This window comes from Apodemus sylvaticus, chromosome 4, assembly GCF_947179515.1.
Source record: "Apodemus sylvaticus chromosome 4, mApoSyl1.1, whole genome shotgun sequence".
In the NCBI taxonomy this organism is placed as follows: domain Eukaryota; kingdom Metazoa; phylum Chordata; class Mammalia; order Rodentia; family Muridae; genus Apodemus; species Apodemus sylvaticus.
The window spans coordinates 59965175-59984537 of NC_067475.1; the positions used below are offsets into that span (position 1 = coordinate 59965175).

The window sequence follows — 19363 nt, forward strand, 5'->3', positions numbered from 1 at the left end:
CTACTCTTAAACTTGTTTGCTTATTGTTGTGATACTTTTGTATTTTTTTCACAAGGCAATGCTAATCATTTTCTCAATTCTCTTATTAGGACTTTATAAGCCTTTTCCTCATCCCTTAAACAACAAATTTTATCCCTCTAAGTAGTGCCTTAATGTAAGAAATAATCATTTCTTATCAAATTGCAAAAAATCCCAAAATCACAGTTCTTCCATGAGGGATCCCCATGAGTCATCCTACATAGTGCCTAAGGATCTCCTCAAATACTTCATTCAACTTCCCTTTTCTAAATGCTTCAAGTAGTTCCATTAAGCTCAAACTCTTCATGGCTGATCAAGTTCCTTCTAAACTATTATTCCAAAAGAACTAAATGATTTGCCACATTTTAACACACACACACACAAAACACACACTTTAATCTTTGTTCACTTCTATTTTCACATGTTGTTCTTGTTGACCATTATAATTTTAACTTAACTATCTAGGTAACTAAATAGGTCAATGAAAAGACAGATCTAAACAGGTTTCCATGTAAAGAAATCAAATCTATGAAAATCACAGGTCGCTGGGCAGTGGTGGCACACACCTGTAATCCCAGCACAGGCAGGCGGATTTCTGAGTTCGAGGCCAGCCTAATCTACAGAGTGAGTTCCAGGTCAGCCAGGGCTACAGAAAAACCCTGTCTCGGGGGAAAAAGAAAAGAAAATTACAGGTCTTAGGCAAGTTGGATTTAAGGCTATAACTAGATTAAAATAGTAACAATAAGGGTTTGGGAATATAGCTCAGAGCTAAGAGTACTTGACTCGCATATGTGAGGTCCTGGATTCAATTCCAGCATTTAACAAAAAATTAAAGACATTCCAACCTCCTTGCCCAGACAGATCCTACACATCCTCCATCAATCAGGGTCTATCCAGGAAAGTCTGCCTGGTCCTCCCCTCAATGCACCCTCAGCAAGTCCCAGTATCTAGACCTGGTCAAATATCAAATACTCCAGCCTAGTCTGGCCACCCTTATTTACTGGGCCCTCAGCCTCCAGGTTCTGATCAGAACATACCCCACACACACAATCCCCCAGGCCCTTCATAAGATCTATTCAAACCTGTCTGCCCAGCCAGATCCTGCACATCTTGCACCAGGGTCTTGCCAGGTAAATATCCACCTGATCCTCCCCTCTATACGTTTTCCCAAACCCTAGATTTACCCCCAAACCCAGACTTGGACCAAGACACACCCTGGATGCCCCCAAAGCCCTTTGTGCACCTAACTTCCTCCCACCTAAGCCATACCCAACCTTTAGGACCAACCTCACCTATATATATTGTGTTCTACTCCAACTGCTCTGGCCCTATCACAGAACAGAAGAAGTCCACATGCTCAAATATCACAGCAAAAATACAAACAACATGAAAGCTCAAGGCAGTATTCCTTCCTTCCCACCAAAATCCACCAGTCCTGTAGAAATATTTACCAATGAAAATTTCTTAGATGAATACCAGGACACAGAACTTAAAAGACCAATTTTAAACTTCAAAAAATTCAAGAATTTATCGAAGACAAAAAGAAACAGCTCAATGAACTTAAAAAGAAAATAAATGCTGGGTCTGTGTTCATTCAAAGATGATGCACCTAACCCTCAAGAGACTGGAGGCTCCAGGGAGTTTAGAGGTCAGGTGGGGTCAGGGATAGGGACATCCACACGGAAACAGGGACTGGGGAGGTGGTATGGGATGTGGACCAGTCAGAGGGTAGACGGGGATGGGGGGAATAAAATACAGAGTATAAAAAACATTAACTTACAAAAAAGAAAAGAAATGCCTAAGTGATGCCCAAGAAAACAATATTGTGCTCAAAGCACTAGATGGAACAAGAAGCAGAGAGAATGAAGTGAAAGGAAGACAAACAGAAAAGAACCTATCCCTGTTTGCAAATGACATGACAGCAGGCATAAAAGATAATAAAATCAACCTTCAAAAATTAATATCTCTTCTATACACCAATAACAAACATTCAGAGAAAAAGATCAGGGCACCACTCCCATTCAGAACAGCCTGAAGGAAATAAAAATATCTAGTAATAAACCTAACCAAGGAAGTACAGGACCTATATAATGTATACTTTAAATATGTGAAGGAAAAATGGAGAAAGATACTAGAAAATGGAAAGATAGTCCATGCTCATGAGTTCATAAAATTAATACTGTGAAAATGAACATCCTATCAAAAGCCATTTACAGATTCAATACAATCCCATCAAAATCCCCATCTCATTCTTCACAAAACTTGAAACACTCCTAGGATTAAATGGAACCATAAAGGAACCTGGATAACCAAAACAATTCTAAGCAAAAGAACGATGTTGGAGGGCTCACCATTTCAGGACCTTGGGGTATGTTACGAAGCTATAGTAATAAAAACAACATGGTACCAGCACAAAAACAGGTATGAAGACCAATGGAACAAAACAAAGTCCAAGACATGAGTACATAGATCTACAATCATCTGGTAATTCGACAACACTGCCAAAAACTTATATTGGAGAAAAGACAGCACCTTCAATAAATGGTGCTGGGAATACTAGATGTCCACATGTGGGAGAATTAAGTTAGATCTGTATCTATAAACTTGCACAAAACTAGCTTCAAATAAATCAAAGACCTAAATATGAAACCTGAAATGCCAACATGGCTACAAAAAAATTCAGGCAGCACCTACAGGGTATAGGTATAAGGAAAAACTCTCTAAATTGGACATGATTTGCCCAGAAACTGAGACCAACACATGACAAATAGGACCTCTGTATAGCTTCTGCACAGCTAAAGAAACAACTGAATGAAGAGGAACCTTACAGAATGAGAAAGCATGTTGCCAGCTGAACTAAAAAACTAAAATAGAATAAAAATAAAAGACCCATTTAAAAAGTGGCCTTGGGATCTCTGAACTGAGTTCTTAAAAGAGTAAAAATGGCTTAAAAAAAAATCTCAAAAAATATTCATTGTCCCTAACAAATGCAAATGCACATCAAAACAAGTTTGAGACTTTTTCTTACCCAAGTCACCATTGCAAACATCAACACAACAACCAGCAACAGAAGCTGGAGAGAATGTGAGGAAGAGGGAACCCTCATTCATTGCTGGTGGTACTGCAAACTGGCAGCCACTCTAGAAATCAGTTTGGAGAATCTGCAAAAACTAAAATTGAATGTTTCTAACACTCCTTATTATACCTAAAGGACTGCACATCCTGCACCACAGACATCTGCTCAGACACACCTGTCACTCTGTTCACAGTGGTTAAGAATGGAAGCTACTTAAATGTCCTTCCTGATGAATGGATAATGCAAATGTGGTAAATACACACTATGGAAAACTTCAGCTGTAAAGAAAGTAGAATACGAAACCATGAAATTTGTAGGTAAATGGATAGAACTAGAGAAGGTATAGTGAATGAGTTAACCCAGACCCAGCTCTCTCCTGTGGTTCCTAGCTCCAAATGTTCAGATATTCATAGTCTGAAGAATGGCCCCTATAGGCTCATATACTTGAATGTTCAGCCATCAGGGAGTGGCACTATGTGGGAGGGATTAGGAGGAATAGCCTTGTTGGAGGAAGTATGTCACTGGGGTAGGTTATGGATTTTCAAAAGCCCATTCTAAGCCCAGAGTCTGTCTCTCTTTCTCCCTCCCTCCTTCCCTCCCTCCCTTGCCCCCTCACTCTCTCTTCCTGCTGTCTGAGAGTGGAGATTAAGAACTCTCAACAACTTCTCCAGCACCATGAATGCCTGCATGCTTCCATGCTCCCCAAGAATAAACTTCTGAAACTATGAGCAAGTCATGCTTTCTTTTATAAGAACTACTGTGGTCATGGTGTCTCTTCACAGCAATGGAACACAAACTAAGATACATACATAACCTCAAGTAACTACAGAAGCCAGGAAAATAAACTTATATTGGGGAAGAGACAATAGAGCACTGCATATCAAGGTAAAAGTTACTTGAAGGGGAAATGGGAAAAGGAGTGCTTTAATTAGAGATAGGAAGAAAGATAAATACAGATGGAAGGAGATGAGTAAAACAGTAGTAAGGATGTCTGGAAAACTCCTAAGGCATAACTGTCTATCTGCCTAAAATTACATATAATATATATATGCTAACATATAATATTAAGACAATATGTTATTAATATATGTTATATTAATATATTATATATGTTTACATAAATTAAATTTCCACCTGGCCTGATGATGCTGCTTCCAAGAGCCATCATAAACTATGTAACAAAAACCCAAATATCAGGCAAAACCCCTTCTGAATTCAGCACTGTCTAAAGGATTCCTGAAACATTATAGGCTATTGTTGTTGCCCTTAGTTGCTTCCCAGAAGTAGAAGATAAATTCTTATGGCTGGACACCATGTACTCTAGGCACAGGTCCTAAAGAATCAGAGGTAGACCTTACCTGAAAGCCTCCTTCACGTTACCAGAAGGCTCCATGGAAGATTCTAATGGAGGAAGCAACAAACAGTCCTACCCAGTTATGATGTCTATGAATTACAATAACCACGATGGCTCAATTTCCCTAAGAGTGCAATAGTGGCACACATATCTTGTCAGTAACCATCAACTGTAGAATTAAATTTCTTAAAACTTATTTTTAATAAGGGCTTTTAAATGTTTTGCCCTCCCTTTTAGCCCGTCACCCAAGGATAGGGGGGAAAATATGATTAAATAGGACAAGGGATGTAAAACTATTTAGAAGTAAAGTAGTTCCTTGGGGTGATTTCAATCTCCATTTGTCAGGATACCAGTAGTTCAGTTCAGTAGTATCAGAATAATGAACACAAATCAGCAGCAGTTGCACAATCCAGCAGAAACTGCTAGGCCTCGACCAAATAGCATGAGTCACTGGGAGTGACCAGGACCAGCCAGGCCACCAGAAGTTCTCTGCTGTGCCTCTCTCAATGAAGTAAAGATCAACAAAGATTAAGACAGATGGAAGACCAACAAAGTGTTGCAAAGCTAGCTATGCAAATGCCCTACCACTGTCCATTGGGTCCTATTTTTACTTTCTTCAAACATCACATGTCCTCCCACAGATCTTGCCTCAGCAAAATACCATGTGAGTCAGCCTCACCACAGGAAATCTGCATCAGCAAAACACCATGTGAGTCTATATCACCTCACATATCCAGAAACTTCCATCTATTTCAATCAACTCTCTAGTTGGAATTAAGGCCTGTTCAAAAAGAAGAAAATCATGCCTCATACTAGACACCTAGCCAACTTTATGAGGTTAATGAAAGCATGGATCATAGAGGAGAACCTACAATTACCACTTTACTAAACCAGCATAATCCAGCATAATCCCTAAATGCATGCTAAATATCTTTATCCTTATTCTTATTCTTACAAATAAGAATAAGTCTTATTCCTCTTCAAAGAAATATCTCCAGTAACAGATGGAGAACATTATAGAAAACCATAACCAATTAAAATGCAGAGAACAAGTAACAATGTGGTGCTCAGCTCCAATTTATACATCAACAACACAACTCCTGCACTTAAGGCTCAGAGATCATAGCAGAAGAAGGGAAGGAAAGAACAGGAAGTTTGCTGTGATAAATGTACCTCTTAGAAATGTCAGAGAAACTAAACTATGAAATATTACCAACGTAGCTACCTAGCTCAGACCTGAGTAAGGACAACAGTAATAGGCTAACACGGAAGGAGGAATCTAAACCCTACACCAAAGGACTACAGGCAACAAAGAATGCTGACAGCAGGAGAAAATGACTTTTCCAGGGAAGAGCCCCCAAGTGGTTGTCCAACACTAAGTGGTCAAACCTGAAATCACACACACACCACACACACACATCACATCACATCACATTAATATGAATTAATCAGGTTGCATTTATATATTTAGGAATATATGTTTTTTGTTTCTTTGTTTTTTTGGATTTGGTTTTTTTGAGACAGGGCTTGTATAGCCCTGGCCGTCCTAGAACTCACTCTGTAGACCAGGCTGGCCTCGAACTCAGAAATTCGCCTGCCTCTGCCTCTCCCAGAGTGCTGGGATTACAGGTGTGCGCCACCACTGCCTGCTAGGAATATATGTGTGCACGTATTTATATGTAAAACAGAAGCCATGAATTTAAGAGATAGCAAAGGCGGTACTTAAGTGTTGGAGGGAGGAAAGAGAAGGGGGAAAATGATGTAATTATATTTTAATTTCAAAAACTTTAAAAGTATTCATATCTCATGTTATTATTTAAGGTTTAAGATAATTACAAAATAGAGGTAAATATTAAAAGAGAGAGGGGGTGTCTGAAGAGATGAATCAGTGATTAAGAGTACTAGTTGCTCTTCCAGAGGACCCATATTTGATTCCTAGCACCCATATGATAGGTTACAACTCTCTATAACTCTCTGTAATGGAGATGTGACACCTATTTTTGGCCTGTGCACGCATCAGGCACACATAATGGCATACAAACAAACATACAGGAAAAACCACTGGTATTATCTAGAAAGTCTCGTTACTAAGACTTAAAAAACTATAGAGAAACAAAGGTCCAAAAATTAAAAGGTTATGAATATTTGAGGAAAGACAACTAAATAAACTGTAAAACTAAAAAACAGTTGAGACAGAAAGACCAGATAGAGTCTCTGAGTGCAAGGCCAACCTGCTCTACAGAGTAAGTTCTAAGACAGCCAGGGCTTCATAGAAAAACCCTGACTCAAAAAACAAAAAAGAAAAGAAAAAGTTTACCTACCCCAAATTAAAGCACTCATAGGAAAAAACAGGCAACATGTTTAAATATAAAGTCTATCATTCACTGCAGTGTATCTGCAATAAACATGCCTCATGTAATTACTTGTTGAATTTATGTATGTTCAGGGTAGAAAACACAGTAATCAAACATTACACTCTGGCAAAAAGAAAAAAGAAAAAAGAGCTATTGATCAACACGGTCACTTGCATTAAAACTTCTAATAAATGCAAATTTTTGTTAGTTATTTAAATAATTAGTAACTCAAGCCAGACTGTGAACAGCATTTATAAGCAGAGTAGCATGTACCAACTGAGTGAATCTGATACCAAAAAGCAAACCACTAATTTTTCCTAAGTATTCTTTCTTCTTTTTAGTGAGAATTCCCTGGGCATATGGCCAGTGAGCTAGGATCCCTGACAACTAAGTACACCCTGTGATTAAGTTATAGCCTATAGGATGGCAAGTTAAACATGCAATTTTCCTAAGGAACCATCTTGCCTTTCATTTCTTTTTCTTTGTTAGCAGAACCCTGAGTGCTACAGAGCCAGGCACATAATAAGGAAAGAACAACTAAATTTAAAGAAAGAAGGAACTAGGATCCTGAATAAGGTAAAGCAAGGTTGCTAAACTTTGTACTATCATAGAAGGAAATCATCCTTTCCTAGCCACCATACTTGGATTCTCTGTTATGGTCATTTCGGTGGCACAGGTGATACTGGCATATTAAAGCCTAACCTGGACTTAAGAGGGGAAAAAAACTAAAAAAATAAAAATAACCTACCACTACACTACACCCAAAAGAGAATAATTATGGTGATTAGATATTGTGAACCAGACAAGTGAGGAGAAGTACAAATTAAAAGTATATTTTGAATATTGATAAAAGATGAAAAGCACACAGCAGCTGTCAAATACTTGGAGGCCTGCTTGTCCCCAAAGAATGCTGAAAAGCTCAGTCTTGGTGTGGTATTCCTGAGGAGATAATTAGGACACTGGAAATCACCTTACAAAGAAAGTTGACACAGGACACAGAACAGAGACTATTAAAATGAGCTGGTACCTCTTCTGAGCCCTTCTGCCACATGGCCACTGATTACCCTCACCCAGAATGGAGCCAAATCTATGCTGGTGACATGCCCTCGAATCCCCACAACAATGGACTTTTTATCTTTATGATGTACCTGACATTTGCTAGTTTGTAAGAGCAACAGAAAACAGACTAAGAGGAATTTATATAACCTTAAACAAAGAATAAAAATTATAAATAGCCCAAACCATTCATTTACTATAAATTTATATTATATATCAGGACTGTCCTCAACACAGATACAGCAAACCAAACCTATTCCTGACTCTTTAAAGCTTATAGTCTAGTGGGGAAAGACATAAACTAATCTAAAACATTTATATAAACTGTGAGGTCTTCAAAATAGAAAATGGGACACTATAATACAGTGTATAAAATGTCCTTTAAAGTAACATTAAGTTAAAATCTAAGAACAAGTTTAAAGAGGGAGAAAAATCTAAGAACTATTAGCACTAGCTCTGAGTTTGAGGCCATAGTCATCTACAAAGTGATTTCAAGGACAGTCAGGAATACACAGAGAAACCCTGTCTCTAGGGAAGGAGGAGAGGGGAGGGGAGGAAGACAGAGGGGGGGAGGAGAGGGGAAGGGAGGGGGAAGGGAGAGGGGAGGGAGAGGGGAGGGGAGGGGAGGGGAGGGGAAGGGAGGGGAGGGGAGGAGAGGAGAGGAGAGGAGAGAAAAGAAAAAGAAACCCATTAGGTTTGAAGAAGCGTCCCACCTTGCCTGTCTTTGTTTTAGAGTTGGTGGTCTTACTGTATGTTCAGGCTGGATTCAAACTCTAGAGCTCAAGAGATCTTACCTCAAGGTTCCACATAGCTACAACATAGCTAGTGTGTGTCTTTCACAGCAAGCCACATTTGCCTCTGTCAGTTTTTAAGGCAGGATCTTATATAACCCAAGATGGCCTGGAACTCACTCACACTATGTAGATGACAATGACCTTGAACTTCTGATCCTCCCTAGTGGCTGGCTCTACCTCCCAAGTACTGGGAATACAGGGGTCTACCACCATATCTGTTTACGCTGTGCTGGGATCCAACTGAGGGTATTTTTATTTGTTTAAAGTTCAGAGAAACCCAGGAAAGAGGCCATTTAGGAGAATTCTGTAATATTCCAAGTAAGAAATTGCTCAAAGGCAGTGAACTAACTTTAAAAGGGTTAGGAAGAAAATAGAGAGAGAGAAGGTATCAAGACAATTAAACTAGCAGGACTTTACAAGTAGATAAAAAATATTACTAAGTCTTCTTTCTAGAAGAGGATTTTGGGTGGTATCTGTTTTGGACACCATGAATTTGAGGCATGGGACAGGTAAAGACCCCAAAGATGTGCAGTTCTAAATTCCCAGAATCTATTAATGTTACCTTAGCAACAAAGAGGACTTTGCAAGTATGAATAAATAAGGATACTGAGATGGATTATACGAATAGACACCAAAGGTAATTCCTCGCTTCTTCTCTCTTCCGCAGCTAAGCTACAGGTCTGAAGAATCTGAAGAGAGAGGTATAACATATTCTAACTTCCTGGCAAAATGTAATGGTTCTTAACTATAGAAATTAAAAGTTCCAGAGGAAAAAAAACACTGACAGTCAGAGCTTTACTCACAATGCTATGGATTCCTTACTGAGTCACAAACTGGTAATTCCCACCCATATAATTGCAGGGTTTCTGACCAGTTTTGTGGTAACTCATGTTTAAATATGAACAGAACACCAGATCACTTTTGAAGAAAACCTATAATATAAATAAAACACTAACACAAGCAGAATTTGTAGAGGCAAAGCATAAAAGAAAATTTGATTAACTTAATAATTAAAATAATTTCATCCATGACAAAGTAACAAAATTATTTTAAAAGCAACAATAAACAAGAATGGACCTTCTCAAATTAAACCCATTTTAGCTAAAATTCATCTACAGTAGAAAAAGGAAACAGTAGGAAAAAAAGAAAAATATCTAATTTTTTTAAATGGGAAAAAAAAGTAGAGGACCAACCTAAACCCAAGATATTAAAAACAGCCACAGCAATACAACAAGTACCCACTTAAAAAAGAAATTAGGGCCAAAAAGTTGCTCCAAAGGTAAAGGCATTTGCCACCAGGCCTGGTGGTGAGTGAATAGAGTAGTCTAGCATGAAGGCCTATGCTCAGCTCTCAGCACTACATACACAGGCCTGGTAACCCTGCCTGTAGTCATAAGCTTCAAAAGGAGACAGAAGGGTTTAGAAGTCCAACTACAGAGCAAGTTAGAGGCCAGTCTGGAAAGCATAAGACCCTGGCTCAAAAGAAGAAGAGAAAGAAGGAGGAGGAGGCTAAGGGTCAGAATCTAGAACACAAACAGGCAAAGTAGTTAATGTAGTATCTTCTCTAAGAGACCAAGAAGGGACAAGGGACTGGGAAGATGACTCAGTCCATAAAGTGTTTGCATACAAGTGTCAGTACTGGACTTCAGATCCCCACAACCCTATAAATCCAGTGCTGGGGAGGAGGAGACAGGTGAATCCTTAGAGTTCACTGGCTGGCCAGTCTAGCTAAATGTGTGAAAGATCTTGCCTCAAAAAAATTAGATGAAGAATAAATCTGAGAAACATATGTGATGTTGACTTCTGCCCTATACACACATGTATGGAAACACAGACACACACAAGGGGAGGGAGGAGGGAGAGAGAAGTAGGGGAGAGAGGGAAGAACACAAACTTTTCAGTCTTGAAGAATAGGCCATAGGCAAATAAACTGACTTTCCTAAGCAATGCTTCCAAGTTTTCATAAAACCTTATAAAGAAACAGTCCAAAATGACTGATTATCAACCTCAAAGGGGGCTTTAGAATAATTTTGTACTATATAGATGTTAGACAAGATTATGTCTCCATTTACGATGTTATAAAAATCTAAGACTGTACCTACATATCAAATGAAAACAATGCCTCTTAAATCTCACTAGTTGCAGGAAGTGAGTCATTTGGGGCATGTATCAGACTTATTCCAGATTTAATGAATAGGAAGCTACAAAAAAAATCTGAGATAATGACATGTATTTTCAATGAAAGCAATATACAAGCTGAGTTCTCTCGGCTTCTAAAGTCTGTTAGAGCACAGTGGATGGAAGAAGAAGAAACAGATGAGCGGCATTCCAAGGAGGTAAGCAGAGAACAACGTCATACTGCCAGGAAAGCAGAAGACAATGCTGACAGAAAACCCACCTTAGTAATATCAGGGAGAACAGTGTGGAATTATTCACGCTTAGCATGCACTCAAAGAACTTGGTATGTTTGTGATAGCCACCAAATATTAACCAACAACCTCTCTGTACACACTGCTCTATGTCAACATACATATGGTTCTTTAGGTTACAAACTCAACATTGTACTTATTCTATATCATTTCTGAGAATTAGGTAAGTCCCACTGTGTATCCAATAAACAACTTCTAAACCCAACCCCCAACCCCCACCCCCTCACCCCTCAGCCCCTCACCCCCGTTAGTACTCAGAACAACACTAAGCTTGAAATGCATCATCATACTGAAAACCCTGTATATGAGGAATGGACTGTTCAATACAGCTTGTACTTCAGGAAAAAGCCTATTTAAGCTGATTGTTTAAAAAACAGAAAAGAGTCGGGCAGTGGTGGCACACACCTTTAATCCCAGCACTTGGGAGGCAAAGGCAGGTGGATTTCTGAGCTTGAGGCCAGCCTGGTCTACAGAGTGAGTTCTAGGACAGCCAAGGCTATACAAAGAAACCCTGTTTTGAAACAAACAAAACAAAACAAAACAAAACAACAACAACAACAAAAAAAACAGAAAGGAAAAAGCAAGCCAGCAATCTTCCTAACCTTGTGACCTGAGTAGAAAACATTCTTTAAAACATCCCATGGAAAAGCACTGAATGGGTCAAAGTGAGCTGACTACAAGCTATACCAGGAACTACACAAAATAATCAAACCTGCTATGTATGCTGTTCTATTTTCTTTTTTTTTTTTTTGTTTTTTTTTAAAGATTTATTTATTTAATTTATATGAGTACACTGTAGCAATCTTCAGACACACCAGAAGAGGGCATCAGATCCCATTACAGATGGTTGTGAGCCACCATGTGGTTGCTGGGAATTGAACTCAGGACCTTCGGAAAAGCAGTCAGTGCTCTTACCCACTGAGCCAACTCTCTAGCCCCTCTGTTCTATTTTCTAAAGGCAGCAACTTCAAATGTTTGTTCTTCCCTTTTATATAATGTGCTAATGCTTAGAATTCCTCAAGAGTTTAGCTATTTCCCAATTATATACTATTTATTCTACTAATTCCACTCTTCATCACAACTATCAATATTACAAAAATGTCAATATATTAGTCAAAGGTTGGAGAGCTAATAAGCCTTATCCTAACACATGATAGGCAAATAATTTTTTTATCTTCTAAAACAAGACATTAAAGTTTGATAGTCCAATCCTACAGAATATTATTTTTTAGAATATTTCTATTATAAAAGTAACATTTGGAGCTGGAGAGATGGCTCAGTGGTTAAGAGCACTGAATGCTCTTCCGAAGGTCCTGAGTTTAAATCCCAGCAACCACATGGTGGCTCACAACCATCCAAAATGAGATCTGATGCCCTCTTCTGGAGTGTCTGAAGACAGCTACAGTGTACTTACATATAATAAATAAACCTTTAAAAAAAAAAAAAGTAACATATGCTACCCAAATAAAGTTTTATATGTATGCTCTTACTCAGGCCAGGTGGAAAACATGTCTTACTACAATTTTTTAAGTATGTCCTTCAATGAAATTTCTAATCCTAAGTACAGAAATTCTTTTGAGAAAAAAAAAAAAAACAGAACTTAAAATATGAACATTTGCCCTACGGCACATATACATCCATCATCCTTCTTCATGCATACCCTTCCATCTCAGTGATGTTTAAAACAATTCCCATTTTAACATTACTATATTGACAGTTTATTGCTGTTTTCATGTGGAAGTCATCTATAGACTTTATGAAACCTGTGGCCTTCTAGAGTCATCAACACTACCTAGGAATCTTAGAAATGCAGGCTGTATAAGGATGAAGAGACAGCTCAGAGGTTAAGAGCACTGACTGCTCTTTTACAAGACCTAGGATCCATTCCAAGTACCCATATGGCAGGGCAAACCAATTATAGTTCCAGCTTCAGGGCATCTGACACCCTCTTATGGCTTCTGCAGTCACCAGGCACATGCACGGTACACAGACACATGTTCAGGCAAAGTCCAATACATATTAAGAAATAATAAGATTCTTGGGGCTGGAGAGATGGCTCAGCGGTTAAGAGCAATGTCTGCTCTTCCAGAAGTCCTGAGTTCAAATCCAAGCAACCACATGGTGGCTCACAACCATCTATAACAAGACCAGATGCCCTCTTCTGGTGTGTCTAAAGGCAGCTACAGTGTACTTATATATAATAAATAAATCTTAGAGATTAAAAAAATAAAAAATAAATAAAAGATTCTCAGTTGAATTATATGCACATTATAGTTTTCTAAGCCCCAAGCCCTCTAGACTTTCATACCATTCAGAGAAAGGACAAAACAATTCCTTGTTAAGGATATGCAATTATTTAATCTTGGGAAGATGACAAAGTATTATGACCAAAATACTGTCACTTAGTAGGATACGAGAGATACAAGGACTTAAAGATGACTTCCTCTTTCCTAAAGCCTGTGATCCTTAAAAAAAACTAGAGCTTTTATCAGTTACTCTGTTACCACAAGACTACAATAACATAGGGCACTTTCAGAACTTCAAATCACAAAGCTATCCTTTAGCAGTCAGTCCCTAGGAGTTAGGTAAGCAAACAAGGATCAGCTTGGTGTTCCAACTGACATAATGAACCTACCTCCTGAAGTGTTAAAATATTTAAAGACTATAAAATGTCAAAAACAAAAGGGGGGCGGAGAGATGGCTCAGCAGTTAAGAACACTGACTGCTCTTCCAGGGGACCTGAGATCAATACCCAGAAACCACATGGTGGCTCACAACCATCTGTAACAGAATCCCATGCCCAATTCTGGTGTGTCCGAAGACAGTTACAGTGTACTGATAAACATAAAATAAATAAAATATTGAAAAAAGAAAAAAAACCTTAAAACAAACAAAAAAAGACCAGCCTATACATGAACCATAGCTTGACCCAATATAGTAACTAAAAAATAGAAAAGTGATTGTACTGGCTAGTTTTGTGTGTCAACTTGACACAGGCTGGAGTTATCACAGAGAAAGGAGCTTCAGTTGGGGAAGTGCCTCCATGAGATCCAGCTGTGGGGCATTTTCTCAATTAGTGATCAAATGGGGAGGGCCCCTTGTGGGTGGTTCCACCTTTGGGCTGGTGCTCTTGGGTTCTATAAGAGAGCAGGCTGAGCAAGCCAGGGGAAGCAAGCCAGTAAGAAACATCCCTCCATGGCCTCTGCATCAGCTCCTGTTTCCTGACCTGCTTGAGTTCCAGTCCTGACTTCCTTTAGTGATGAACTGCAACGTGGAAGTGTAAGCTCAATAAACCCTTTCCTCCCCAACTTGCTTCTTGGTCATGATGTTTGTGCAGGAATAGAAACCCTGACTAAGACAGTAATAGAAACTACATGAAACAATCCTACAGTTTACTTCATGAGCTGAAGTTCCCAAAGGAGAAAAAAAGAGGTGCCTGAGGTTAAGTTAAAGATCCTAAAAGGCTAACTGACTGATAAGAATTCTGTGATTGTAGCAATCTGGAATGTTGGCATTCCCAAACCACCTTGGGATAGCTTTAACCTACTTAATAACCATTTATGCCCACCTGTTTAACCTACTATCCTCCCCATTCATCACGTTAAACCCTACCTGGAATGTGCTTTTCATATTGACAGCCTTCTCCTGCAAGAGGACAAAATTCTAAAGCAGTGCTTAGTGAATCATCATGTGCATAGCAATCATCTTAGGAACCTTCACACACCCAGATGCTGATTTGAAAGATCTCAGTGAAAGCAGGAGCATACATTTCTAGCACGCACTGTGGTGCTGCCAAAAACACTCAAGCACATTTTGATAGCAAGGTTCTAAAGAAAAGCTACAATTTACAACACTTAAGATCTACCACCACCACCATTATCCCAGCATTTTGCAAAGCACTAGTCTTGACGATGTTTCCAATTAAATTCCTAATTTGTAAGCCTAACACTTTTCCATCTTTATCTTACTTGATCTATCACATGCTGGGTAATTTTTTTAAATTTATTCACTTTACATCCCAATCACGGTAACCCCTCCCAGTCACCACACACACACACACACACACACACACACAGAGTTCCTCCCTTCATCCCCCTCTTCTCCTCTGAAAGAGAGGAGGACTCCCTTGGATTATCCCCCAACCTTGGCACATCAAGTCCATGCAGGGCTAGGATGACTCCTCTCACTGAGGCAAGACTAGAGAGCCTAGTTAGGGGAACAGATTCCACAGACAGATTACAGCTTTCGAATAGCACCCACTCCAGTTGGTCAGGACCCATATGAAGACAGCTGCACATCTGCTATATAGTGCGGGGTGCCTAGGTCCAGCCCATGTATGTTCTTTGGTTGGTGGTTCAGTCTTTCAGAGGCCCCCAAGGATCCAGGTTAGTTGACTCTGTTGGTCTTCCTGTGGAGTTCCTATCCTCAGTCCTTCCCCCCAACTCTTCCATAAGACTCTCCAAGCTCCATCCAATGTTTGGCTGTGGGTCTCTGCATCTGTCTGAGTCAGCTGCTGGGTGGAGCCTCTCAGACAACAGACATGCTGGGCTTCTGTCTGCAAGCATAATGTATAATTTTTTTAAAGATTTTTTTTACGTGTGTCTGTGAGTATATCTGCACATGTGTGATATGCATGCCTGTGTGTGTGCACAAAGGCTGTAGGAGGACATCAGATGGATGAGCTGGAGTTACAAGTGTTTGCAAGACCCCCAGCTAGTTAATGGGTGATAGGATCCAAACTTCAGGTCTCATGACTTCACAGCAACTGTTTTTAACCAATGAGCCATCCCATCTGCTGGTTATATTATATTTTTATCATCCCATTACTGTTAAAATCTAGGAAACATATCCTCATCTACCTTCCTTTTTGGGTCTCTTCCTAAATTCTCACACTTACAGGCAGGTACACTACACCTCTATCTTCACCTCTTCTCAATTCTATCATCATCTCTAATTTGCCTACATGTTAATTAACCCAAAACCTGCATTTCCCAACCTTAGATCCACATATTCAGCTACTAAGAAATCTTTCTAAAAATAAGCTCAAATATATACCTCTAATTCAAAATATCTCCAAGAGCCAGGAAGAGCAGCTGTCCAGTACACACACACCCTGGTTTCAATCTCAGGCACTAAAGATAGGGTGGGAGTTAGAAGTATGCTAAAGATCTCAACTACTGCAGCCTCCCACCTTTCCCTCCCCAGCTTTTGTAAAACCTGTATTAACCTTCCTTATCTCCAACTCTAATTTTAAGCCACATCTTAAAACTGGCCTCTTTCACTAAACCCAGTGAGTCTCCACTTAACAACTGCTCAAATCGCATTCTTTTCTCCAAAACTGTTATCAGTTTGTACAAGGAACTTTTCTGATCTAGTTTTTATAGTAACCTAATCAGTTCTCTTGTTTACAAATTCATTTTCTCCCACATTTTCATTCTCTACCTTACCATTTAGTCATTACAAGTATCATTTGTTGGTTTCCTCCTATGAAAATGCCCATCACCTTTAGAAAAAGTGTGTTACCATATCATATAGTGCTTTTCACACGGTGACTACCCACCCCTCAGTCCTATTCTCTCTCCCTCTTCTCTCACTCTAACCACTCTTAACAACCAGTGTCCCTTTTCTTCACCAAGCTATTCACAACTCCCGAAACATGGCACATTCTCAAGACTGTGTATCTGCAAAGGATAACATTCATCTTGTTTAACGATGAGCATACCAAGTGGGATGGTTTGCTTATGCTGGGCCCAGGGAGTGGCACTATTAAAAGGTGTGTTGGAGTAGGTGTGTCACGGTGGGTGTGGGTTAAGTCAGTATTCTGCTAGCAGCCTTCAGATGAAGATGCAGAACTCTCAGCTCCTCCTGTACTATGCCTGCCTGGATGTTGCCATGTTCCTGCTTTAGATGATAGTGGATTGAACCTCTAAGCCAGCCCCAATTAAATGCTGTCCTTTATAAGAGTTGCCTTGGACATGGTGTCTGTTCACAGCAGGAAAACCCTAACTAAGACACCAAGTTAAGTACTGACCTGCTCTTAAGAGCCTCCTTATGTGGCATAACATGCTTTAAAATGCCACCCAAGAACCAAACCCTGCTCCCTCAACAACAGGGTTTTCCCTGTGCACACCTCTATTCTTCTTAAACTGTTTTATAACTGCCACTTTACTCACCTCTCTACTAGGCTTAAATTCATCAGTTAGCCCTTTTAAGAACTGAGTGTCCAGTACCTGGTAGGGGTTCAATAAAAGCTGAAACCTATCTTGAAATACAGTCATTAACAATTATTATGGCTACATGTTTAAACTATGAACAAAACAAATTTTTTAAAAGTCTACAATTTTTACTTTATAGCTTAACAGAATTCATAAGACTACAGAACACAGCTTTCCAAAATACCCAATGTGTTCACTTAATTCCCGACATCTAAGCATATTTGTTTTAAAACTATTAAAAACAAAGCTCCTCCTACTTTACACTGAAATACAATTTTAGCTTCATAACCACAATGTTAGACAAATAGAAACAGCAATCTCTTTCCCAGCAGTCACATTAAAAGCAGTCAGATGGCCTCAGCTTCTATCCTAACTCTTCTACTTACTGAATATATAACTAGATAACAGAGGTGTCTTAATGGACAGCACAAATCGCTTACCTACCTCCTGGTTGTTTTAAATACTCTTGAAATGAACATTTCTACAAGCCATAAACAAATGTGAACTAATGTGTATGCTTCCATCTCCACATTCATCAAAGATTTTACAAAGGCAAATTTCAAGGTTCATGAGCCAATCAAAACTTAAGTTACTGGAGCAACAAGACCCAGTCATCAATCCTCTAACATGGCTAAAGCACTAAGAATTAACTCCATAACAATGTAACATATTCCTTAAAGGTACTTATTTTATAAACCACAAAGTAAATCTCAAGGTAAGTTGTTGGTACAGTCATTTAAATATCAGCTCCATGTGAAAAATTAATTGGAAGACAAAAATCAGCAGGGAATACCATTTTGAGATGACTGACTTAAAGAGTATTGTCTGTTGACATACAAAATCTATAGACTAAAGTGAAAGTTTAAAAAGTCACCTTACAGAACCTTATCTCCCCCAAATTTCTGGCTTTTTTCTGAAGGATACGCTTGCTGATCTGTCAAGATAGAAAATCTGTTTAATTTCTCTAATCTAAAAAAGTGATGGAACATGTAAATCCCACTCTCAGCAGTACCTTCCTTAACTATAGACTTGATTGATTAGAGCTGGTTTCTTGTCTTTTTTGTCAGTATTTATCAAAGTAGGATTCTTTAACTTTCAAAGGGGAAAACTCCTTTAAAAAGAAAAAGAAAGGAAAATCTACTACAAAAGTCAGTACTTTGGTACCTGATTGCAGTAACAAGGCCAAAATCCAAGACGAAGCCCTTTATTGCACATGGAGTTCCATCTTGGGCAGACTCAGCTTGCGACCTCTCCAGATTAGCTGCTCCTGCTCTCTCTACTGCAGAGAGAACTTCAATTAGAGAAATTCTGAAGCCCATAAATCTAAATTGGATACTCCCCTCATTGGAGGCAAGGATGGTAAGATTAACCAAAAAATCCAAGCTAAAGGAGGGTTCGGTGAGTCTAAGCAGCCTGAACCCACTGTAACGGAAGCAGCTGAGAGTCGGATTGTGTAACTTCATTTACCTCAAAAAAAAAAAAAATTTAAGGGAAAAGAATGGCAGTAAGTCACTATAAAACCTGAAAAAGCAGATCATATAAATCTTTAAAAAGTGAAGTAGTCTCCACTAAACTTGAACCGCAATATCTACAGTGCTGCCCATTCATATTTACAACCTGAGAAAAGCGAATGAAGAAACAAAACCAAAAGAAGTTTAAAAACCTTCAGATTCATTATTGTTCCTTTTAATGCTCTACAATAATTCCATTGAAAGGAACACTTGGCTAAAAACTGGTTAGAAAGGAACGTTTCCCTGCTGACTTAAGCCTAACTGCCCAAGCAAGGCTTCAATCAGAAAATGTCTTTACCTACAACAGTGGTAATGCACAGGCAGAAGGAGCAGAGGCAATGGCGGTCTCTCCGGGCACAAATCACACCAATGGGATGTATTTCTGGGATAGACTGCCAACAAGTTACAGAAAGAACTTAAGCAAAACCTGGTAAATAAATAAGTCAACACCCTTCTGTTTTCTATTCTAGTATCAGAGTCTTCACTAATGTCACCCTGAGGCTACGATGTCTAAATCATATACTCTAACTAGCATGGACCCACTTTCATGCTTATT

At 39.1% G+C, this 19363-nt stretch overlaps 1 protein-coding gene across 2 annotated transcripts in view; it reads right to left on the minus strand.

Moving 5' to 3' along the window:
• Window positions 1–19363, minus strand: part of Rsbn1 (round spermatid basic protein 1) — a 47325-nt gene that overhangs the window by 12862 nt on the left and 15100 nt on the right. The window lies entirely within an intron of this gene.